This window comes from Halichoerus grypus, chromosome 4, assembly GCF_964656455.1.
Source record: "Halichoerus grypus chromosome 4, mHalGry1.hap1.1, whole genome shotgun sequence".
Classification (NCBI taxonomy): domain Eukaryota; kingdom Metazoa; phylum Chordata; class Mammalia; order Carnivora; family Phocidae; genus Halichoerus; species Halichoerus grypus.
The window spans coordinates 56299038-56324322 of NC_135715.1; the positions used below are offsets into that span (position 1 = coordinate 56299038).

Sequence of the window (25285 nt, forward strand, 5' to 3'; positions counted from 1 at the left end):
CTTAAGGTCTTTGGGAAAGGAGATGATTTTTAGAGAGCCTGGAAAAGACACCATACATGAAGAATGGTATAATCTATTGGGCATCAGCACTGTGCTACTTGAGAAGTGTTCTTATGGCTTTTCCACAGACTTGATTAGTGTTTCTCAACCTTGGCACCATTGATGTTTAGGGCCAGATAATTCTTTGCTGTGGGAAGCTGCCTTGTGCATTGTAGGATGCTTAACAGCATCCCTGCCCTCTGCCCACTAAATGACAATAGGACTCCCCTTACCCCCACAATGTCTCTAGATATTGCCAAACAATTTCCTATTTGAGAAACCCTGGCCTAGGTAAACATTTTTCAAAACTCCTTTTATTTGATTCTGTTCTCATCTAGTGACATTTTAGAGAAGAATAGCCTTCATTATTATTTAATAAATCAGAATTCAGGTTAATAATGCATTAGTCTCTGGAGAATCTAATTGGGGTGATTCATTCTCTAAGAGACTGGTGATCTCTGAGTGTCATACCCATCTTGTAAAATTGAGTTTCTAAATGTGTACTACTAAGGACCAGATTTTGAACCCTGGAAACTCAAGCCAGTCCGCAAATGTGTGGCCCTATGCCATGTCACCTCTTGACTTTGTTATCTTAATTCTAACCAGAGTACAGTAGAATGAAGTACAGATGAACCTCAGCAAAGATTATCTTACTCCCATACTCATATTGACAAATGTCCAAATCTCACAGACTATTTTTCCTTTTATTTCCCAATGTCATTTTTTAACTTCCTTACATCCTAAAGCCTGTATTTCTTTTCCACCACACATTCATAGTATCTGTTACTCCTTACTTGTCTCAGAGACATCAGAGTGACATACAGATGACCAAGAGGTACATGAAAAGGTGCTCAACATCACTAATTATCAGAGAAATGCAAATCAAAACCACGAGATTCCACCTCACACCTGTTAGAATGGCTAGAATCAAAAAGACAAGAATAACAAGTGTTAGTGAGAAGGTGGAGAAAAAGGAACCCTCATGCACTGTTGGTGGGAAGGTAAATCGGTGCAGCCACGTGGAAAACAGTATGGAAGTTCCTTAGAATGTTAAAAAATAGAACTACCATATGATACAGCAATTCCACTTCTGGGTATTTATCCAAAGGAAACACACTAACTTGAAAAGATATCTGCACCATGTACCCACCCCCCCCCCCCATGTTCATTATAGTATTATAACAGCTAAGGCATGAAAACAACACAAGTGTCCATCAATGGATGAATGGGTAAAGAAATGTGGTATATAATGGAATGTTAATCAGCCATTAAAAGAAGGAAATCTTGCCATTTGTGATAAAATGGATGGAACTTGAGGGCATTATGCCAAGTGAAGTAAGTCAGAGAAAGGCCCAAACTGTCTCACTTACATGTGTATGATCTCTCTTATATGTAGAATCCTAAAAATTAATAATCACCCCAAACTCATAGATGGATATACAGAACAGACTGGTAGCTGTCAGAGTTATGCAGTTGGGGGCGGGCAAATGGGTAAAGGGTGAAGTGGATCAAAAGATACAAACTTCCCGTTGTAGAGAAAGTCCTGGGAAACAGTTCAAGATGGCGACATAGGAAGATCCTGAGCTCCTTTCTTCCCGCGGACATAGGGAGTCTGCAATTACATATGGAGTAATTTCCTCTGAAAAAGACCTGAAAACCAGCTGAGGAACGCCTTCACTTGGGCAAATGAAGACATCGAAGCAGGTAGGAGAGGCCGAGACAATCTCACCTTTAACCTCCGTCCCTCAGTGACTCGTGATCGGGAAGAATCCCACAAACTGGAAGTTTCTCCCTGAGGAGTGTAGAGTTTGGACCTCACCAGAGGCACCCCCGACTTTTAAGACCTGCACCTGAGAAAGGAACCCGCAAAACATCTGGCTTTGAAAACTTAGCAGGGCTCAAGGTCATGAGACCAGAAGGAAACTGAGGAACGTTTAGGGCCAGATAATTCTTTGGTCTTTAAATGGGCTCCCACAGACTCAGAGGCCCCAGGGCCCAGAGCAGAAGCAGCTTTTGAAAAGTACCCAGAATTTAGGTGAAAGAGATTCATCTGCTAATTTTATGTCCTTTATTTTTTAAAGATTTATTTATTTGAGAGAGCAAGAAAGCGCGTGCACGCGCCTCTGCACGCCTATGAGCAAGGTGGGAGGAGGCAGAAGGAGGGTGAGAGAATATCAAGCAGTCTGTGCTGAGCGCAGAACCTGTCATGGGGTTCAATCCCACCACCCAGCCACCCAGGCATCCCTCATCTGCTAATTTTTTTTTTTTTTTAAAGATTTTATTTATTTTTCAACAGAGAGAGAGAGAGAGACAGCGAGAGAGGGAACACAAACAAGGGGAGTGGGAGAGGGAGAAGCAGGCTTCCCGCTGAGCAGGGAGCCCTATGTGGGACTCGATCCCAGCACCCTGGGATCATGACCTGAGCCGAAGGCAGACGCTTAACGACTGAGCCAGCCAGGCGCCCCCTCATCTGCTAATTTTAAAGCATCCCTGGAAGTGGCAGGGGCCTTTTGGGGATACTCTTAGAGCTGCTCGCGGGCACCATTTTCCAAGATTTTTTTTTTTTTCTCTAGACCTTTCTTCTTTCCTTGGTGGGTGCCATGTTCGGGCTCTCCCTCTGCCACGCTCCACAGCCTCAGGATCTTCCGAGGGGAGCATTTACACAGTCTAATGCCCCAGTTTTTTGCAGCCACAGCCCAGGGGAAGCCCTCTGATTGTCTGGCTCTGCAGGCGGGAGCACCAGCCTTCCACCCCGAGGGCACTGCAGTGATAGCCGACTGAAACACACCCCTGTCTTTTTGAGAAGGGGGCCTATCTGCTGGTCCGGGAGCTTTGGCCTGAGGAGCAGGTTGCATTTCTGTTCTTACGGATTTCTCAAGATCTCAGCCTTCCCAGCCAAATTAGTACCACCTTCACCTTGCCTTTCACTGATTTCAGAGCTGCATAAAAAATTACATATTCCCATTTTCATGATTTGTTAGATTCGTCCAAATTTTTAATACATTTTTGTTGTATTATATATAATATTAATTATGTTAATAATAGAAAAATATATTTAAAAATGTAGAACCCTTAGAAAATATAGAATAGTGGAAAAAGAAAATTAAATCACCAGTAATCCTACTGGCTAAGAGAGAATTTGATTTAATTTCTCTGATAGAGCTTTTGTTCATTTAAAATTTGCACACACCTGCATGCAAAACTTTTTGTGCCTGACAATTTTTTGGAAGCAGCAGTGAAATCTTTTTCACCTTCTAACATAATTATTTAGATTTTTAAATTCTTTTTAAAAATTTTGATAATTTATGTTTTCCAAAAGGGCAGTCTATTTTATCCAGATTTTATGTATTTTTTTTGTAGTATTAAAAAAATTTAAATCTCCTCTCCTGTGGTTATCATACTTCCCCCCTTTTTTAGTGTTGAATGTTTGTGTTCTTTCTCTTTTTTGCTTGATTCTTTCATTCAAAGGGGATTTTTTTTAGTTGACCTTTTTAAAGAACAATTCTTAGATTTACGTATGAAGTTTTAAAATACAAAATAAAGATATATTCCTACAAAAGGTATTATTGGGTCAACTGTTTTGGATTTTTACTGCTCTTGAAATAAATATACTACTAAATTGCTTTCTAGAAAGTTCATAAGACTCATATGCAATGTTTGTTTATCTTTATTCCTCTATTTCATGAACTGGATCATAATTGTCAATTATACCTCAGTAAGGTTGAAACTAAATTTAAAAAATACAAGACAAACTAGCGTCATATTATGTATTGTTTCTAAAACGACACCATCTATTACTTTTTAACAGCTGTATGGAGTTTCATTCAATGGATGTACCACATTTTACTTAACCAATGCCTTACCATTCTGATTAGCAATGTTGCATAATCAACTACTCTAAAACTTAGTCATGTGAAATACCATTTTGTTGTGCTCACTGGATTAGGAATTCAGACAGAGTACAGTGGAGATGACTTATCTCTGATACATGATGTTTGGGGCCTCACCTGGGGACACCCAACAGCCAGACGAACTCAGTAACTGGGGAATGGAGTCACTGGTAGGTATTTTCACTCACATGCCAGGTGGTTGTTGCTGGCTCTTGTCTAGAGCACTTACCTCTGCATGTGGTCTGAGCTTCCTCACAGTACGGCTGCTTGAGTGTAGTTAGACTTTCTCCATGGTAGCTGAGAGTCCTTAAGGTGGATGCCCCAGAGAACCGGGCAGAAGCTGCATAGCCTTTTTTGACCTAGTGTCACCTCTGTTGAACTCTTTTGGTCATAGTAGTCACATGCCTACCTAGATTTCAGGAGCTCCAACAGAGACTCCATCTCTTGATGGGAGAAGTGTCAGAGACTTTGTGGATAAAACCACCACACCTATTAAGAACATTTAGGCCTTTTATGACTTTGTTCATACAACATAACAATGAATATGTGCATACATATATCTGCATGCACACAGTAAGGATTCCTGCAGGGCATATTTCCCATAAATAGAAGTGCTGTTCCATGGGGATGCACATTTAGAATTTTGATAAATCTACTTAATATCTCTCCCATAAGGCTTTGCCAAATTTATGCATCCTCCATCATAGGAAAGAAGCTACTTCCTTACCATTTTCCTAACATTAACCTGTATTTGAACATTTTTCCAGGATAAAAATTTTTTCTGCCAAGGAATTTTTAATGGATAAATAGTTTTCCATATAATGTATTCTACCACTCTTTTATTGTTTGGGTGTTTAGTAAGTAAACCTTTGCCCACTTTCTTTATTGTGTCCTAAGGATGCAGTCCTAGAACTAGAATTGCTAAGTCAAAATTTATTCCCTTTTTTAAGCCTCCTGATACATATTGCCAAAATAACAGAACACTTATGTCACTTTACATCCCATCAACACGTCCTCTCATTAGGCAATGTTCTTCAACAGTGGGACACTTTGCATTTTGTGATATATAACCTGAAGCACATTTACTACAAATTCCCCATGTGAACTCAGAAATCACATGGAATAACTCTCCAGTTATAATTCCCTAGGAATGGGATGTTTTAATGAATGCCGCTTCTTTTTCATGCACGCCATGTGTTAAAGAAAATAGACAATTCAATACCTGCATTGCACCACCTGTCCGCATTTCCCTGCCTACATGGTGACTGCATTGATAGAACCATGCTTTGGCGTTATTTTCTTATATAGATGGTGGAATTGAAAACATGTAACATTTGAAAGAGCTCCATAAAACATTTATAAAGCAGTTCAATGCCCTCTTACAAAATCTCCTATGAGTATTTCTCTTGGCACTAAGGGATCTGGATAAAAGTTTGTTTTTCCCGATAAACGAATATACTTCTGTCTATTGGTGAAAGCTATGTACTTCCTTCTCATCCTGGTTTTTAGGATGATCAGAATAAAGAACTAAGTTCTATCCAATTACTATAGCTTTGTTCACTTTAAGCAAGATTTTTTAAAATATAAATTTTCTTTTCTCCTCTTTTGTTTCTTATTTTTCTCTTGTTTGGGAACATTTAGTTTTTACTACAATTAATCTACTTTTAATCATTTTTAGAAGATGGAGAGGAAAGGTCACATTATAAATCAGTTGATAAAAATTATATCTTTAATTAGTAAAATAGATGATTTGAGGGTTGGGGTAAATATGTATTAGTTTTTGTGTATGACCTAGAAGCAGTTTAAAAATTAGAGTGAGTTATTTTGCTATTCATCTTTCTGTGCCTGGCAAAAGAAACTAGGAATTTGGGAGTAATCAAAGTCTTTATTTTAAGCTTAATCTGATTTTATTTTTGTTAACTATTTTTAATAAACATCTAATGGATTATTTTATAACATAGAACTAGCTATAGAAGAGAGTTTTGCACATTTTAACATTTTACATTTACACCGATGATAGATCTAACAACTGTAGATTGACATCTGAAGTAATTTATGTCTCTGATTCTATATTTTTTAAACATTATTTAAAAAACAAACAAACAAACAAACAAACAAAAAAAACATTATTTTTAAAAGATTTTATTTATTTATTTGAGAGAGAGAGTGCACGAGTAGGGGGTTGCAGAGGGAGAGGGAGAAGCAGACTTCCCACTGAGCAAGGAGCCTGATACGGGACTGGATTCCAGGGCCCTGGGATCATGACCTGAGCCAAAGGCAGATGCTTAACCGACTGAGCCACCCAGGCGCCCCTTTTTTAAACATTATTGTGTTTGGTATCTTAACTTTCTGTTATTATGTGTTAGCTTGCAAATATAGCATGGGAGACTGGTCAAGTTTCCAAATATCATGGGAAAATAGGATTTACTTCTCACAGTTACATATACATTTATTTTTCTACTGAGTTAATTTTCTTCTGAGTTAATTCATAAAACATTTAATGAACTGTGTAAAATCAATTCTGATTTTAGCTAATTAAACAGTAATTTCCTCCTCAAAAATGCTGTTTCAGGAGATGAGACAACTGGAATAAAAGTTACCCATGACTTTAGCAATGAGTCATTTCAAAGAATTTGAGGTTGTTTCAGTCACTTATGCATTGTCTATATTTATTTACTTCATTTTATGTACCAGGTACTGTTATTGGAATACAATGGTGAACTAGACAGGCAAGGTTCTTGATCTTATCAAACTTACATTCTAGAAGAAGGATCCAGAAAGTAAAATAAAAATAAATAAGTAAGTAAATAAATAAATAAGTTAGTATTAAGTACTATTCAGAGAGTAAGTAGGGATATAGTAGTAAGCCTCTAATTTAGAAACATTGGTCAGAGAAGGACTTCTGAGGAGACTAAATTTTAGCTGAGATCAGAACAAGAAGAATAGTTCCCTTCTGTAAAGATCAGTGGAAGACCGTTCTAAGTAGAGGGTATAGCTAGTGCAAAGGCCCTGAGGTGGGACTTGCTGTGCTTCCATAAAAGAAAGAAGGCTAACAGGGCAGATACTAAAGATGCTCTACTATTTTTACTGTAACAGAGACCCTTCTGTGTTTTGGTACCTAAATATCAAGATGAAATGTGGCTTTGCCATTTCTAACAATTGTTCTGTATTTTTCTAAGATAAGAGTGCACAGTACTATTACTAATAATAGTAGGCACTTATCTAGTGCTTCCTACGAGCAGGTACTGTTCTAAGTTCTTTACATGCGTTAACCCATGAGGTTATGAGATAAGTATTTTTATGTTTATGTTTTTGTAGGTGAGGAAACTGAAACACAGATAAATTATTTAACATGGGACAAAGAGCTAGTAAGTGGGAGAGCTGAGATTTGTGTCCATTAGTCAGAATCCAGAGTTTGTGTGTTTAACCATTACTCCACACTGCTTCTTGGTAATAATAATGAGGAAGATAGCGGTATACACCTTTATTTTTGCTATCAAAGCATTGTAGATTGAACAAACCAATGTCATCCTCAAGTTACATCTTATGAAAACAATAAGGAATTGACTTTTAAAATATAAAACAGTAGGTGCAAGGATATGGGTTTATTTTGCATCACTGGGCAGAGTAAACTCATTTGCCATACCTTCTGGATCTCTCCTTATACTGTCATCCATTCATCCATTCTTTCACCCACCAATAATTATTGTTTTGCCTACCATAGGCCAGGTGCTTTTTAGGTACTAGAAATACAGAAATAGACAAATCAAAGTCTCTGCTCTTACAGAGTTTACTTTTTCTAAAAGCCTGAAAAATATTATTCTATATTAGTAAAGTACATCTTTACATACTAAAGTTAAAAGAATCAAATGTCTTTGGATACAATTAATTTGGTCCTCACAGAGTACAAACTGATTCACAAGGGGACAGATGACTTGGGTCAAGGCATTGGCACAGCTGGAAATCGAGTTTAAGGGTAGATTGCCATGAACCCAAGTGATGCGACTCCAACTCAAACACTGAGTGAATCTCATTCCTCGAAGCAGACCAAGGTTTGCAAGACAGGCAACACAGGTCCCATAGAATGGAATCTGATGTGTTTGTAAATGACTATTGCTTTCAGCTCTGTAAAGCTCAGTTGAATTTGAGAGGACATAGCCAGTATCTCCTGATTCTTAGTAAATTCTGGTCTTTTCCAATCTACCTTCTACTAAATTAGACCCCAGAACCTGGAAGTCAGCAATGTTATATAAACACTCGAGAAACATTATGTTGTGAGTAGGAGACAAGGGTAATGAGCCATATCTAAAAATGTTTTTATTGGAATCCATAAGAGAAGGAGAGAGCAGAGTTTTAAAACAGTATGAGTAAGATGAGTTAGTGGTGAATGAGAATAATGTGAGAATAAATGTGTGACTATTAGAGATTTTTATAGTATGGAACTTGATTCGAAATGGAAGAATGGAAAAAAATACTGAGATCATTTTGGACTTATTGGAAATGGTAAGGAAAACAGTGACAATTTTATTATTATATCTGAATTGCCTGGAACTATGAAAGGCCATTCTCACAAAACTGCCAGATTTCTGGAATTTTCATGAACTAGTTCTATAAAACCATAGGCGAGGATGTTTCGGAAATACACTTAGGTGAAGTCAGAGATCACATAAAAATTTATATCTCACTTTAAATTTTATCATCGCTTGACAAAACTTGTTTAATAAATAGACTTTCTTTATAAATCTGGTGCCACATTTCTCAAAGTGACACTGAGAAACTCCCAATTCCTTGGGAAATTATTTAGATTCATGTTTCTGAGATTAAATGTAGGAGTGGTAGGTTGAACAAAGGACTTCAGAGTCTTTCAGGTGCTAGCAAACAATATACATCTCCCTTTGGGGGATATAGTACTGTTTTTGTCTTACAGCATTTTGATAGATTTTTTTGTCATCTGAAACACAGTTTGGGAAATACCCATCCTGTTCTCTCTTGGTCATGCTCCCATTGGATCAGACCCCATAATAATATTTTTCTAAGTCCTTAACTATTCACATTCCTTTAATGATTTGATGTCTCTTAGTTCTCAATACCTTAGTATCACCAATTTCTCAAGAAGAAATTGCAAGCAATTATATATTTGATTGCTTTTTATTCTACTTTCCCAGCCAATTGCCAAGTCTTACTGCATTTTCTTCCCAGAATTTCACAAATATTTCTCACTTTTTATCTTTCTGGATTTACATCCTCATGAGGGGGCTTTGATTAACAATATCTAGGCTGTCTCAGCCCCTTCACCAGGCCTAACTTCATTCCAAGGAAATTTTTTTTTTATTACTGATAAAGGTGCCACCTCTCCCTCCTCTTTTGACCATGCTACCCTTTTGGTTTCCTTAAAGGAAACATTTGTTACCTGATAGTACTGCTAAGTGTAATTTTTTAAAAGTCATGTGTATCATCCTTATACAAATAAAAAGTGCACATGAATCAAAGACTATTCAATTTATTAATGAAAGGAGAGGCTAGTAAGATGTTAAAATTGGTTCAAATGGGAACTTGAGTTACAGAGACTTATATTCTTTGCTAGATAAAATTAATCTGCATTACTATAAATATGAATAATTTGCACTGCTCCTAACTGGAATCATTTACATTGATTGCTGCAAGTTTTCTGTTACTTACCCCTATAGGGTTGTAGAATAGCCTAGTCAATAGAAAGTCAATCACAGATGTGCACTCCCATAGAATCAGATAATACCCAGAATGTCCATTAGACGATGCCCAATCTCCACCCAGGACACTCCCAGTAATCTCTTTGCCTATTTCTAAGTATTGGGTAATTTTTTTTAGCAGTAAATAATTCTCCACTGACGGTATTTATTTAATCAGCATGCACGTTACTTTGTTTCTTCAGTAGTGCCACATGTTTGGGCTTAGTAGCTTCTAGAGAAGGATTTGTGTGGGTTTAGATTGCTAGATGAAGGCCTAGCATAGTTCCACCGGAGAAAGGAATTTTAAGGCTTTCCATGAGAATATGAGAGAAAAACTTTTCCTGGTTAAACACAACTAAAAATAAATTTCCAAGTTGGTATGACTAGTTAAGATTTTAACCTCCTAAAGGTGTCGCATTTCCCATTTGCCAGCCCCCCAAATACTGAGCTAAGTATGTAGTCCCCTGATAATTACTGCATGCTGCAGACATGAGATGTGGAGGTGTGTGCTCTTGAATGGGCTGTGGTCTTGAACAGTTCCTCTGTGCGTGAGGATAGCTGATCCTTTCAGAGATGAAACCCACATATTTGGGCTCCTCCATTACCAAAGTGGGTGTAAGTGACAGTATAATTCAGTTATAGTGGGAATACTTACTTGAATCAATCAAACAAATTAAAAAAAACCCTTACCAATCCATTGGATGCTTTATTCTCTTTGTGAAAGAGATCAGGTCCTTTCAGAAAGCAAATACCTCTGGGAGGCTGGTTGTTTATGCATAAATCAGTCCTTTAACCAGTGCTTCCTCAACTGTCTGGGGTGAATAACCACACACATGACATCCAATGTCATGAACCAAGATAATAGAAATGAATTTCTAGAAAAATGAAACAAAAAACCACCACAAAGGCAAAATATAAATTTCAGCTTTTAATTAGTAGATTCAACACATATAAATTGCATTTCAGTAAATATAATCAGCATGACATAAGAGGAAAAAGCCATAATTACAAAAAATGTTTATTGAATATATTTATGTGGATGGATGATAATCACTAATAACTTTTTATTTTTATTTATTTATTTTTTCTTTAATTGAGTTTTTATTGGTTGTTTTGAGGATCAGTACAGACATTTCAATTTGTACACAATTCTTAACGTACATACCGAAAATCTAAAAAAACCATGTAGTTGTGATTCTTTTCTAAAAGTTATTCCAGTGACCTTCCAGCTTAAAATTTGGAGGCAAATTTTCCTTAACAGTGTATCAAGTACCAAGATCTTCAAATGCTGATACACTGTTACATTGTTAAGTCCCATTAATTCACAATTTAATATCATATACACTACATACTCAAATTCTCAATCTTGCACAGCACATTAACAGAGTTACTAGGAAAACTGGACTACCACGACCAAGATGTTACAGAGTGCACAAGAATTCTGACCGGAAGAGCCAAGATCTAGGAGTGGTTTTCTTTAGGAAACAATTCTACCAAAAACAACATGGGAATAGAAGTAATTTAAAATATTCAAGACATAGTAAATGCACGACTGACTCCAAATTGCCATTTAGTATGCTTGGTATTATAGGATATAAAAACTACCCCATCTATGGAATGTTGAGCTGACACCCAAGACAATCAAAGCCTCCCACATTCAATATCCCACTATTTCCTGGTTGTACCAAAAAATAAACAACCAGCAAATGATTTCACCTCTTAAAAAAAAGCATTTACACTTAAAAAATGGGATGAGGTGGGATTCCCCCCTTCTTAATGTTTCTAGAGCTACTAAAAAACTTGCGTTTACAAAATAGTTGATAAAAATATTTCTCTGTATTGTACAAGAAGGGCGACAGGGACCACTGATAAGACATGGTTTATGGTATTAATCAGACTTGGCTTCTTTCTCTCCTGCTTCATCGGAGGCTGGACTCTCCTCATTTTTAGCTTCTCCGTTTTCTGCAGGTAAGTCTTCTTTCGTTTCTTGGTTAGCCACTTCAGTCTGTTTTCCCTTTGCTTCCCTTTTCCCCTTTGTTTGCACTTTTTTGTCTGAAGATTTATCCTTTCCTGCCGCCTTTTTTGGCTTCGTTTCCACTTTTGCAGGAGCGGGTTTAGCTGACAACCTCGCCGACCTCCTCTTGGGCTCCTCCTTGGCCGCCCCCTCGGCGGAGCTGACCTTCCTCTTGGGCATCGTGGCGGCGGGGCGGGCGCGTGCCGGGTGCCTGCGGGCCGCGGCGCGCCGAGAGCCTTCGCGAAGCTGGGCTGCCTCAGGCCGCTACCGCTCCTCCCGCCGCCCGAGCTGCTGCGACCCCAATCACTAATAACTTTTTAAATCCCACATTCATAAGTAAACTAAAAGTTGAATCAGATAGTTATTCCCACATATAAAATGCCTATATGCATGCTTTGAATGAACATCGTGCATGTCAATAGTAAAAATTTCAATATGGCAAATGAGTTTGCTTTTTGTGTGTTAATTTATCTAATGTAGGGTGAATTGATAACTATCTTACCCATAGGGGATAATGGACATCTAAACTGGTTTTATGTTTTGTTTTAGTAGCAGATAGTGGAGATTATGGAGGTATATTACAAGAATGGTAGAAAAGATTTTAAAGGAATTTCAGCAAGCTCAGGATATTCATTTTTGGGTAACATCTTATTATGATATGATTTAAAGGTTACAAAATAATTGCAAAATTAATACAAGGAACTCTTGTACATCCTTTACCACTTTTGCTCTATCAAAGACACTTAATATTTAAATTTTGAAATAAACTAGTGCAATTACTGAAATCAAGATATTAACACTGATATAACCCTATTATCTAATCTACAATTCCTATCTGAATTTTCCAGTTTTCCCTTTGATTGTTCAAAGTATGTGTGTGTGCATGCACATGTGCGTGTGTGTGTGTGTGTGTGTGTGTGTATTTTACCCCCCACAGTCCAGGGTCATGCATTTAGCTGCCACATCTCTTTAGTCTCCTTTAATCTAGAATAGTTCCTCAAGTTTTGTCTTTTTTGAAGAAAACAGACCAGTTAATTTTAGAATATCTTCTTTCTTAGAAAGTGTTTACCTGCTAGTTTTAGCACTCATTGATGCTTTTCTAGCTCTCTTGTTTCTTCTATATTTATTAGCAGGCATTCTAATATAAGGAAGTCTTTCCCTTCTCCTTTGTTTGCTTATTCATTCCTTCACTTATATCAAAATGTATTCCTGCATTTTTGTCTTTTTTTTTTTTTTTTAAAGATTTTATTTATTTATTTGACAGAGAGACACAGCGAGAGAGGGAACACAATCAGGGGGAGTGGGAGAGGGAGAAGCAGGCTTCCCGCTGAGCGGGGAGCCCGATGTGGGGCTCGATCCCAGGACCCTGGGACCATGACCTGAGCCGAAGGCAGACGCTTAACGACTGAGCCACCCAGGCGCCCCTGCATTTTTGTCTTTCAGTGGATTATGCTGTCCGTTACTAAGACTATTTATTCTGATGCTGGGGTTGTCCTGGATTTTCCCAGGACCTCTCATGTCTTTTTGACATGTTTCCATCATTCTTTGAGCAATTTCTTACTTTCTGAAGCAACAAGATGTGGTAGGCTTATCCCTGGCCCAGAGCTAGAGTCGGCCTTTCCTCCAAGGAGGCCCACTTTTATAAATTAAGATCTGGGAGTGAAGTGTGCTAATTGCTTCTGGCATGTGATTGCTCTGGGCCCTTTCAGGAGGCCACAGTAGGATGGACACACACATTCCTGTAGGTATCCATGCCTGTGTTTATTTCTGTGCATATTAAAATTAATGCGTTCACCCCGATATCCCCAGTCCCTATCCAACACCACAGCCTCGTCTTCCCTGCTTTCCATACTTACAATTCTCCTTTCCATCTTCTAGCTGTCTCTTGTCACTGATTTCTAATTTTATTCCTTTGTTGTCAGGGAGCATACTGTGAAAGATTTCAAACTTTTGAAATTTATTGAGACATTTTATGACGCAGCATAATGTCTGTTTTAGTGAATGTTCCATGTGCACTTGAAAATAATATGTATGATGTGGTCATTGAATGTACTGTTTATAAATATTGATGAGGTCAAGTTGGTCAATAATGTTGTTCAGATATTCCATATCTTTATTAACTTTTTATGTAGGAATTTTTAAAGGTGTTCCATTATTTTTTCAGAGATGGGTATTTAAATGTACAACCATGATTGTAGATTTATCTTCTTTTTTCTTTAGTTCCGTCAGTTTTCCCTCATGCATTTTGAAGCTCTGTTAAACATTTGTTACTGTTATACCTTCCTGATGAACTGACCCTTTATCATTTTGAAGTGTCTTTGTCTTTTCATTGGAATGTTCAGTCTGTTTGCATTTAATGTAAGTATTGATATGATTGGATTTAGGTCTATAGCTTAGCTGTTTTCTTTTTTTTTCCTCTGCACATTTTTATTTTTATTTTTATTTTTTAAATTTTTTATTGTTTTTATTATTATGTTATGTTAATCACCATACATTAAATCATTAGTTTTTGATGTAGTGTTCCACGATCCATTGTTTGCGTATAACACCCGGTGCTCCATTCAGTATGTGCTCTCTTTAATACCCATCACCAGGCTAACCCATCCTCCCACCCCCCTCCCCTCTAGAACCTTCAGTTTGTTTCTCAGAGTCCATAGTCTCTCATGGTTCATCTCCCCCTCCGATTTCCCCCCTTTCATTCTTCCCCCCTGCTATCTTCTTCTTCTTCTTCTTTTTTTTTTTAACATATAATGTATTATTTGTTTCAGAGGTACAGATCTGTGATTCAGCAGTCTTGCACAATTCACAGCACTCACCATAGCACATACCCTCCCCAAAGTCTATCACCAAGACGCCCCATCCCTCCCACCCCCCACCACTCCGCTTAGCTGTTTTCTATTTGTCTCCTCCAGTTTTTATTTTTCTGATCTTTTTTCCCAGCTTTCTTTTGGGTTAATTGAATATTTGTAGTATTCTGTGTTCAGTATTCAGTATTCTTCTATTGCCTTTCAGTTTAACCTCTGTATTTTTAAACTGTTTCTCTAGGAATTACAATATACATTCTTATTTTGTCATGGTCTACCCTGACTTAATATTATGCCACTTTATGAAAATGAGAATTTTGTAACAGCACAGTTTCATTTCCCAGCGCATCATCCTTTTAGATCTTGTATCATTACTATTTCACCTACCTACATTATAAACTCCATGATATGATGGCAAATGTATGAAATATTATACATCCCAAGCTATTCCTTGCAGCATTGTTTATAATAGTAAAGCCAGGAAAGCAACCCAAGTCTCCATCAGTAAAAAGCTGGTTAAGTAAACTGTGGCACATCACAAAATGGAATTCTAAGAGACCTTACAGGAGAGTGAGGAAGTTTTTTGTGTATAAATATGGCATGATCTCTAGTTCAAGGAAAAAGCAAGGTGTAGATCAATACGTGCAGTATGCCACCATTTATATATAAAAGTCGAAAAATATAAATAGGTATTTGTATTTGTGTAAAGAAATACTGGGAGGATACACAAATCTAACAAAGTGTGCTATCTATAAATAAATCGTTGGGGCTAGATATGAGGAAACAGGAAGCCATGAGTTTCCTAATTATATTGGTTTGATTTTTTGGAAACATTTGAATCTATTAATTATAAAATTAATTTCAAAGCAAAATGAAAATATTTATGTTCAGTGGCTAGTTGTAAAATAAATCCATCATTTATTTAAAAATTCTGCTCATTCATAGTTGAATCAAAGCCTATGAGTCCAGGGGAGGATGGCCTTGTGCTGCTGAAAGTATGTGCCACACAGCTTTCCACTTGCTTTTCACTTTATCACACCCACCACATTTTATCTTTGATTTTAAATAACTAACTTCTGTACCCTGGCATTTTATTCTCTCCGAAGAGTATCTGTTCAGGAAATGAATGCTACCAACTATTGAAGTAGGATGTAGATTTCCTTCTTTAATCAATTGCTAGGTCTTTTGTTCCCTGAACTCTTACATGTTTTTTGAATAAATTGTTCTCCCAAATGTTAGGTTAGCAAAAGAGTGTATAAGTACTGAGAAGCAAGTCTTATCTTATGATTATTTTTTAAATGAATTGTTGAGAAGACTGCTAGTTTGTATGTATAGACTACCCTCCCCCATCTCAACCCTGCTTCTGGCGCCATGAACCCAGGTTATAATGGGGTCTCAGATACGAGGAACACACAAGATGAGCAAAGAATGGCTAAGCATGACCTTGAAAGAAAAGATCTGGGCCACCAGTAGAAACATGAAATGGGGGGAAAAGATATTCACATTGTTGATAAAGTACCTAAGAATAAGCTTGATCATAAATTTGTGAAACCTATGCAAGGAGAAAATACAAAATACAAAACATTACTGACACTATTTTCCTGAGAAGGGAAACAGAAAATTAAAAAATGTAAATTCCTTCCAAATTGACAAATTTTGTGTAACATTCCTCAAAATTCCAAAGGTATTCTTGTGGAACTTGGCAAATGATGCAAGTTTCATCTGGAAGAATAAGAATTAAAAATATACCACAATTTTAAAAAGTCCTAAAACTCGAGATGGATTAATATGTAGATACAGGGATGCTTAGATAGGAATAAAGTACACATATCAACAGCTGAATTGTGGAACCCAGATGATGCATATAAGATGTTTATGTACAATTCTTTCAACTGTTTTTGATGTTTGAAAGATTTCCAAGTAATATGGGAAAATATATGCCATAGCTCCCTACTTTTATTACACTGAGTCCAAAGGCCTCTGGCTGGGTTTTAAAGCTCAGAATTAAAAAGTTGTGCCACACCTGTCCAGCTTTATTTCCACTGCTCCCTATCAAACCCTGTGCTGTAACCAAGCTCATTTCCTCACTCTCCCTCACTTCTGCTATGCTCATTTTCTCTTTCACGCTTTTGCTCCTGCTGTTTCTCCTGCCTAAGATGCCCTCGTATCCCCTTTTCACTCATCCTAAGCTTGCCAGTCCTCCTTTTAGGTCTTGCTGAATGCAGTCCTCACTCTGGTCCATATACATGGATCTCCTGCTATCCTTATGATTTAGTGAAAACCATAGTGCCTGGCATTGTTCACTTGTCAGTTCTGGTCTATTAGTCTGGTCATACATACGTCATGAATCCTGATACTTCTTTGTGTTACTCAGCATCTAGTATAATAATAATTGTTAGATGGCTGATAGATGATCAATAACCATAGTCATGAATTCAGTCATTGAATGAATTAGTGTGCTTTGTACTCTCAGGGACTCAGTATCTGCCGTGGTTATGGTGTCTGGCCCATGGGAGATCTTCCGTAACTTTTGGATCAATAAAAAAAAATTTGTTTTAGATTTCTGCTCTTTCTCTATTTGAATGTCTGTTTTTCTATGCATTATGTCTACTAAGTAGGCTATGTTACCAGTTACTATGTATTATACCAGCATAAACAAATACATAAGAAAATAAGTAAATAAGCAAGTGATCCACACATTCACTGGAAGGTTAGTAAAATTTCAGAGTTGGAAGTACTTTTACCACTTGTGTCTAGAACGGGTGCTTGCTTGGGGCTACTATAAAAGAAAGGCAGATTATGTATTAGTTTCCTATTACTTATGTAACAAATTTTCACACATTTAGTGGCTTAAACAACACAAATTTATTACCTTCTCCTTTCTGGAGGTCGGGCATCTACTATGAGGCTCCAGGGCTAAAATTAAGGTATTGGTGGAATTGTGTTCATTCTGGAGACCCTAAGTGGCCCCAGATCTGACACATTTGAGGATAGCTGGGAAGCCAGTGTGGCTGTGCAGAGCCAGGAGAGTTACGGAAGATGAGCTCAGAAAGATAAGATTGTTTAGAACTTTCTGGGTAACAGTGTGGGGTGATGGATATATTTTGAAGACTGAGCCAACACAGTTTCCTGATGGAGAAGATATTAAATATACTGAGAGAGAGAGAGAAAGAGAGAAAGACAGAGAGAGGGAAGGAGGGAGAGAGAGAGAACGAGAACCTAAAAGGCAAAACAATTGAATTCTCCCTTGAACTACTCTTGGAGCATAGGAGAGAGTGCGGAGAATGAATGACTTACATCAAACTATTGTCAGTGCCATGAAGTAGGAGAGCCTAAAGGAACCTTCCCATTTTGCTGTGTGCTGCTGTGTATTTGAATCTTTTACAGCAACAATATAGTCTTATGTTACTTGCATAACATTAAAAAAAGTTACTGATAACTTTTGTCAAGGACACATTTCCTTTCATTTGGGCAATGTGTATGTAGTCTTAACATGAGCTTTATCAGACATGTAGGCTAATTGAGACAAATATTTAGCATCTACAGTTGGCAAGGACACTGCAAAGTGCCATGGAACCATTGGGTAAATAAAGGATTATAAAGAAAAACGCAATCAAGAATGAACAATTAAATTTGTTATTGACTCAGGAGATTGAGATATAAATACAATTGAGGTTAATAGATGTACAATTATAGATCATGGTACTTTTTTTTTGGAAGGGAGAAAAATTTGCTGATTGAAAGTAAATAGTGATAGAATGCTTGAGTGGAGATAGGTACAGACTGCTTTCTTTTTCTCCTTCAGCAGTCCTATAATGCTATACTATTTGATGGATTCGGTATAGATCTGAACATTTTCCACACTGATATGGAAGTACACTAATTAGACTTCATGTGGCTCTGTAGATTCCTTTCTCCCACATTATCAGACCTTTCCCTATACCAGAGTCCTTTCTGATATTGAGTATATGTCTTGAAACATTACATATGCAAAAATAAACTGACCGCTTTTCTTTTTGAGATTAAAGTTTAGCTAAGTCTCTGAGTACATGCACACAGAAATGCCTTGGGCTTGTTCAGATGGCTAAGTGCCATAGTTATAGGGTAGTGCTCTGTGAATTCTAAAGCACACAGCAATGTAAGGAATTACCATTTAGATTTCATTAATCTAGGTTTGAAGGGGTTTGAGATACTCCAGACACATGGATGTTCAGATATTTGTAATGTACCCATTAAACAACCTTTTAGAAAATGAGTAATTTGAATTGGAAGATTCCTGAACTCCTATAAAGTGTTCCTTAATCTTTTGATTCCTTCTTCTTCATTCTGGATGGTGATAGTCTTTATTGTCCTAGACCCAAGGCAGAGATGGGATTTCTTTCTCTCCATCACATTCATGTCCAAGTGTTGTTGCTCTCTTTTTCTCTCTGATGCTGTGACTGATTTAGGTCAGGACAGGCTCGCTTGCTTATTTATTTATTTATTTATTTATTTATTTATTTATTTATTTGACAGAGAGAGAGAGAACACAAACAGGGAGAGCAGCAGGCAGAGGGAGGGGGAGAAGCAGACTCCCCGCTGAGCAAGGAGCCCGATGCGGGGCTTGATCCCAGGACCCTGGGATCATGACCTGAGCCGAAGGCAGACGCTTAACTGACTGAGCCACCCGGGTGCCCCCAGGACAGGCTTTTGGCTCTGGTTTCATAGGACCACAACCCTTTGCCCCAAACTGTTGGGGCCAAATGTGTTCATGAATTCAGATTGTTCTGATTTTAAAATGGAAATCTGGACCCTGAACCACATATTCTATAACATCACCAGCAGCAGCTAGAACAGCTCCCCAGAATCATATCCTTTAATATTTCTGCGGCAAACCTACAAATAGTCACACTAAGTGGAATAACTAAAAATTATGCGTAGTCTCATATCAGGTCAGGGCAGGTTTTGTCATAAATGACTCTAGGTCAGGTCAGGTTTTGCTGCCACATCAGTTATTAAGAATTATTTTTTAGTTTTTAGAGCTTTTTGGCTTTGGAATTGAGGATAAAGGATTTGGGGCTTACAGTTAAAGATTGTGTGTGTGGTGCATAATAGTTCCCGGCGGGCTTGATGCTCTAGTCCTCCCATCTCTAATTTATTCTTTATATTAGTGCATTTCCAATTTTGGGCTTCTCCACCCTTGCTACTTAATTGCTTTAGATAAGGCTCAGGTTTCTACAGTTCAAACCGTCAGCACCTTCACCTTCAGTGCCTCCACCTTCAACAGGGAGCTCCCTACCGGCACCCGAAAGGTCAAAGGTACAAATCTGATTACGTTATTTTTTCACTGATTCTGTCAGTGGCTCCCCTCTGCCCACAGGAGAGATTCCTCACATGAGAAGTTTGCAGTTCAGGGTTCTCTTTGATCTGGCCCCTACCTGTCCAGTTCTACCTCATCTGCTGTTCTTCTCTCCCTCCTTCACTCTCAAGGTCAGACTTCCAGTTCACTGAATGTCCTCGCTTTTCCAACTCCTGAGCTCATCTGTGATTTAAATGCCTTTCCCTCAGGTCAGCTTGTTGAATTCATACTTGTTCATGATGCAGTTCAAACATCTCCTCACCAGTGAAAGCTTCTCAGCTCCGCCAAGGTAGAATTTCTTGTTCTCTGTGTGTTGCCAGTGTGGCTGATGTATGTATAAATATGTGCCAGCACGGTATTGATGGCATTGTTGCAGATTTTATCTCCCTGTCTGTATCTCCACCTAGGCTGTGGGCATCCTGAGGGCAGAGACCACGACTCCATCATCTCTGTATTCCTGGCATCCAGCTCAGGACCCGGTACATTTTTAATAAACCTTATTTAAAGGAATGAATAACGAGGGGTGCAGTCATATCTTTCATTCAGTGTTTCTGAAAAGTGGTCCAAGGACTTACTGTTACAGAAATACCCAAGGTCTCAAAAAACTTCAGGTTCCTGCAGCCCTAGATGGCTCCAAGGAGAATTCCAGAAGGAGTACTCATAAGTGAAATCTGCACTTTAAACCAACTTGCCAGGTATTCTGGAAGCTGAAAACTGTTGTTTGGGGGCCTTTGAAGCACATAGGATTTGTAGCAGAAAGAAACTGTTAGACCTAAGGTGATTTTCTTCTACTACCCACTTTACAGTTTTACTGCCTACCCCTTGGCCAGGGAGCCACATACATGAGCTGTTCTTTAGATCCTATTTCCTCCCTATTTCCCTCTTCAGTTCCGAATCAGTTTTGTGACAAGAAACCAGACAATAGTAATCAAGAGCACCTCATCTTCTGATCCTCACAGCAATCCTGATGTTCATGAAGGTGTGGAGGACATAATGTTGCTTTTTACATGGACTGACTCTGCTTTGGGGTTTGAGGACATTTTCTATGGAATAAAGAACAGACTTGTGTTGATGAAGGTTACTTTGGCTACTCAGAAGCGCTTTTCACTCATTTCTCTTCATAACTATTCTGGAGAGCTGAGGTTGCCGGGCAGCTAGTGCCAAGAAAATGTCATCCAGTGGTGCAAGAATTCCTCTCTTAGGACAGGATTGTTCTGCCCAGGGATGGCTTCACGAGAATGGAATGAGTCCTTTTTCTGCACAGGCAGGCAAGACTAATAGTCTATTATATCATCGAAGGGCAGACTTGAAAAAGGAAATGGAACTTTCCTTCATTTCTCCTTGTTATTGCTACTTTATATAATGAGCCTCAAGAGCAAAAAAAAAAAAAACCCCAAATTCCTTATTTTTCTAAATAAAAATAAATTTGGGCCTGAGTTCCTCTCCCTGCGCCATCTTCCCCCCACCCCCCAAGGTTGGAGAAAAGTCCATTTTGGTCACTGTTGCCAGAGAGTCCATTCTTTACTTTGTAAGAATCCAAAGGTCATAGTCCAGAAACTTGGAGATGCTCGTGCTACAGCTGTGCTGAGGAGGGAGGGTGGGGAAGATTATGCCCTCCCTGCCTGCATCGGGCCTGGAGTTCCTTGCCAGAGCATCTGCTTTTTTGTTCTCTGCCATTCACTGGCAGCCCAACAGAAGCCTTACCAAGTCCCAGGGTCCTGGATGGGGTAGAGGTCAGCTCTTTCTCACTTGTAGAAATGTTCAACCTGTACTTTTCCAGATCTCAGGGAAACTGTGGTGCAGGCCATCATCCCCACCTGCAGTTTCAAGCATTAGTTCTGTCTTCTGCGCTTCTGGTAGGCATGACCTTGGTGGGTCTGAAAGAGGCCTATTCACCAGCCCCCTCATGGGAGGGAACCTTCAGACCTTTAGAGACAGATGGAGGTAGGGAAAGGAGATGACTCTTTTTAAATCCCTACTGGTAAGAGAGCCCCAAACAATAGTTGATTGCTTTTTTCCTTGATAACTCACCTTATTATATAAACACCAAGTGAAAACCAGATGGGGATAGATTAGGTTGAGATGCCTTGCCAGATCTCATGTGTAATTTCTGCCTGTGACTTGTTAGCTCTAGAGGTCCCTTTGCTTTCATTTTTGTTCTCCTTTGTGCAGGAGACAGTCAGGTGGGTCCTCCTAACAAGTAGAGTTGCATCTTTGCTCTCTAGGTAGTAATGTTAATAGTCATCATCTAGAATAGGTCCAATGCTGTTCAACGATCTATCTCTAATTCTTATAACTCCACAAGGTATTATCATCCCCATTTAACAGATGAGGCTCACAAAGGTTCAGTTTTTCTCATACAGCCAGTGAATAGTAGAGGCAGAATCTGTCTATGTAACTCCTAAGCTTATGTCCTTCCTAACATTTTCCTAAATCTTTTACCATTAGATTTAAAATACAACCTCCCATAATGGCCTAACCAGGAACTGTGAATCGGTACAATATTCACTAAAATAAAGCCTCCAAGCTCTCTGATGTAACTTCTCGTTATTGTGAATCTAAGGAATATGGAATAACTCAAATAATTCTTGCTGCATTGCAGGGGAAGATATTTTATCAACTTATTTTTATTAACATCCTATAGTTAATTCCCTCATTTCTTCTTAGAGTTCTGGTTTACAGATAATTGAATCCATGCTCTTCTCTGATCACGGGTATAAGCTGGGCATCCTACTGAGGGCTGCAGGCTACTTGTGTTGTTCTGTGCCTTTCTTCTCCTAGGTATGTCTTCATAACATCGGGGGTCAGATAGTTGGAGGACTTTGTTAGCCCAATAACATAAATGTTTCCAACTCAGCTACTAAATGATTTTCTCCTCTATTGAGGCTTGGCAGGTTTTTCCTTCTGAATTGTCTAATTTTCTTTAGATTGTAGCATGGCTATTCTAATCACAGTACACTGTGTTGCTTGTAGAGGTCATCACACCACAGTTCCCAGGGCAAGTATTGGAAAAGCATCATTGAGTTTGGTTCATCTTCTGTCCATTGTATTTCCTGGATTTTGTATTTAAGCTTCTGTATTATTTAACAATGACTGTTTTGCAGCTTGCCCCATAAAAGAAAATTGGCTGGCTCGCTTTTTGGTAACATTCTTTAAAATGTGACTATTCTGTTTTATAGACGAGGTAACAGATAGGAAATTGGAAATAGTTGTATTACAAGGGAAAAAATGTAAGGTGAGAACTTGGAGTGCTATTTGAAAGAGATGGCTTTCCTTACCAGAGTAGTAAGTCCGTAGATTCTTTACCTTCTCCTATAAGGTGCTGATTTGACACAGTGCTGGACATTTCTTAAACCCTTGTGTGAAAATTCTTCTTCTGTCCAGGGATCCAGGGGGAGTTGGAGTGTGCATTCCGCACAGACCACACAGCTAATTGGGTCGGGAATGACATCTGGCCATACTGTGGTAGTGGACTATAAGAGGGGCTCAGAACAAAATCTCTGCCTAAATAGGGAGAGTCTGGACCAACTTGATCACCATCTCTTAGGAATCTGAACAGAAGAGTATAGCAAAGATCCAATAAGTAGTGGCAGGTGTAGAAGATGGAAACCCATGAAGTAGAGAGAGGTCATGACGGACCATGAGTGAGGGTGTTACAAGTAAAGAGAAGCTAGACGGAAGCCAAATGGGAGGCACAGGAAGAGTGAAAGAGGCACGGAGAGGAACAGGTGAGAGGGAGTAGTCGGGTCCCATGGATGATCAAGTGGAAGATCTAATAGTACCTGTGTAACCTCAGGCCCTAGAATTGGTATGAAACTGGGCTTGTCTTTCTGGGCTTCTGCGAGGTCTCTTTGACATTTGTGATTACTGCTTACTCATTCCTATGTGTCTCCTGACAATAAACTCCATGTTCCCTGAAGGACCTTGAGGAGGTTTTTCAACAAACCAGTATGTCTAACACGCAATTTAAATAGTATTTTTTTCTCAGTTCAAATTCATTCTTTAATTCATTAGTGCAAGAAGTAGAAAGGAAGTATCAGAAATTTATTTTTGAGCATCATTCGACTGATATGAAGGATGTAGGGTTTATTCATTTTAGCCTTCATTAGGAGGAAATTAATGTTAGATACATTTTTCTGGGCATGAAGGTGAGCACAGCAATGAATATATGGTGACTGTATCTTTTAAGATCAGGAAAGATCCTTTATGTAAGAATTAATCATATTGATGATGAACTATAGGTTAAAATTATGTTTATTCAGCAACATCTAACCTACTCTGCACTGTAGGTTAGGGAATTTAGGAGGAGCTGTCCCTTAAACAAGGTTAGAGTTCTGTTGAGCTTCTTTCTTTGATTTAACTTAGGCTGGGCAGTCTTGGACATAATGCAGGCATAATGGAGATGTGCTCTTACATATCTGGGGTAGGGAAGAAATAGAGCAAGTGGCTGAGAATGGTTGTTGATTCAAACTCCAGCTCCACCATTTACTATGTGTGAGCTTGGGCAAGTCCCTTAATCCTTAGTTTTCTTATATACAGGATGTAGTGTTGATACTGTAAAAATTAAATGAAATGATATATTAAGGACGGAACACAATACTTAGCATTCAATAAGGGTTCAAATGAATAGTTGTGATGGTAGAATATGTTATTAGTTGTTGTCTTTGTTGTAATTATTACTGATGCTGGACAGTGTAGACCAGAAATGGCTAGCTGTTGCCCAAGGGCCAAATCTGGCTGCCCCCTGTTTTTGTAAATACAGTTTTAACAGGAGACAGCCACGTCTTCTCATTTGCTTATTGTCTATGTCTGCTTTCATACTACAGCAGCAGAGCTGAATGGTTGTGACAGATCGTATGGTCCACAAAACCTAAAGTATATACTATTTGACCCTTCCTAGACAATGTTTTCTGATCTTTGTTATACTGGAAATAGGAAATTGTAAAAACTTAACAGTCATACAGATCTGAACTTGAGTTCTGGTTCTATTCCTTAGTTTAGGCAAATTGGGCGAACTTCCCTTTGAGACACAGGTTCCTCACCGGTTACGATGAGATACAGATAGGCATATTACTGTGCTTACATATGTGAAAGCCCTTGGTACAAAAAAGTTGCTCAATAAGTAGTAACATCAGTGTCTTCCTTTTGCATTCCTCCTTCTGCTTTCCTTCCTACTGAAAGGAAGGTAGATTGGATGATTCTGGGTTTAATTTCACTATTTCAAAAATATATCAAGACATTGTAATTTGTGTTTATATGCACATTATCATCTACCTACTAGTAGCTAGCTGTACTTTACTTGAATTCTTAGAAGCAAGTAGAACAAGTAGCAACACAAGTTATTACTGAATTCAAATAAAAAATATTCTTCTCCAAGGGGGAAATAATTTGTCTTTCAAATTCCTTGGCAAATTCAAATTTGTATTTCTTTTTTTTAAGATTTATTTGTTTATTTTTAGAGAGAAGAGAGAGCATGAGCAGGGGGAGGAGTA

At 38.3% G+C, this 25285-nt stretch overlaps 1 pseudogene; it reads right to left on the reverse strand.

The window, feature by feature from the left end:
* Window positions 1–11491: 11491 nt before the first annotated feature.
* Window positions 11492–11946, reverse strand: LOC144381574 (non-histone chromosomal protein HMG-14 pseudogene; annotated as a pseudogene).
* Window positions 11947–25285: the final 13339 nt, after the last annotated feature.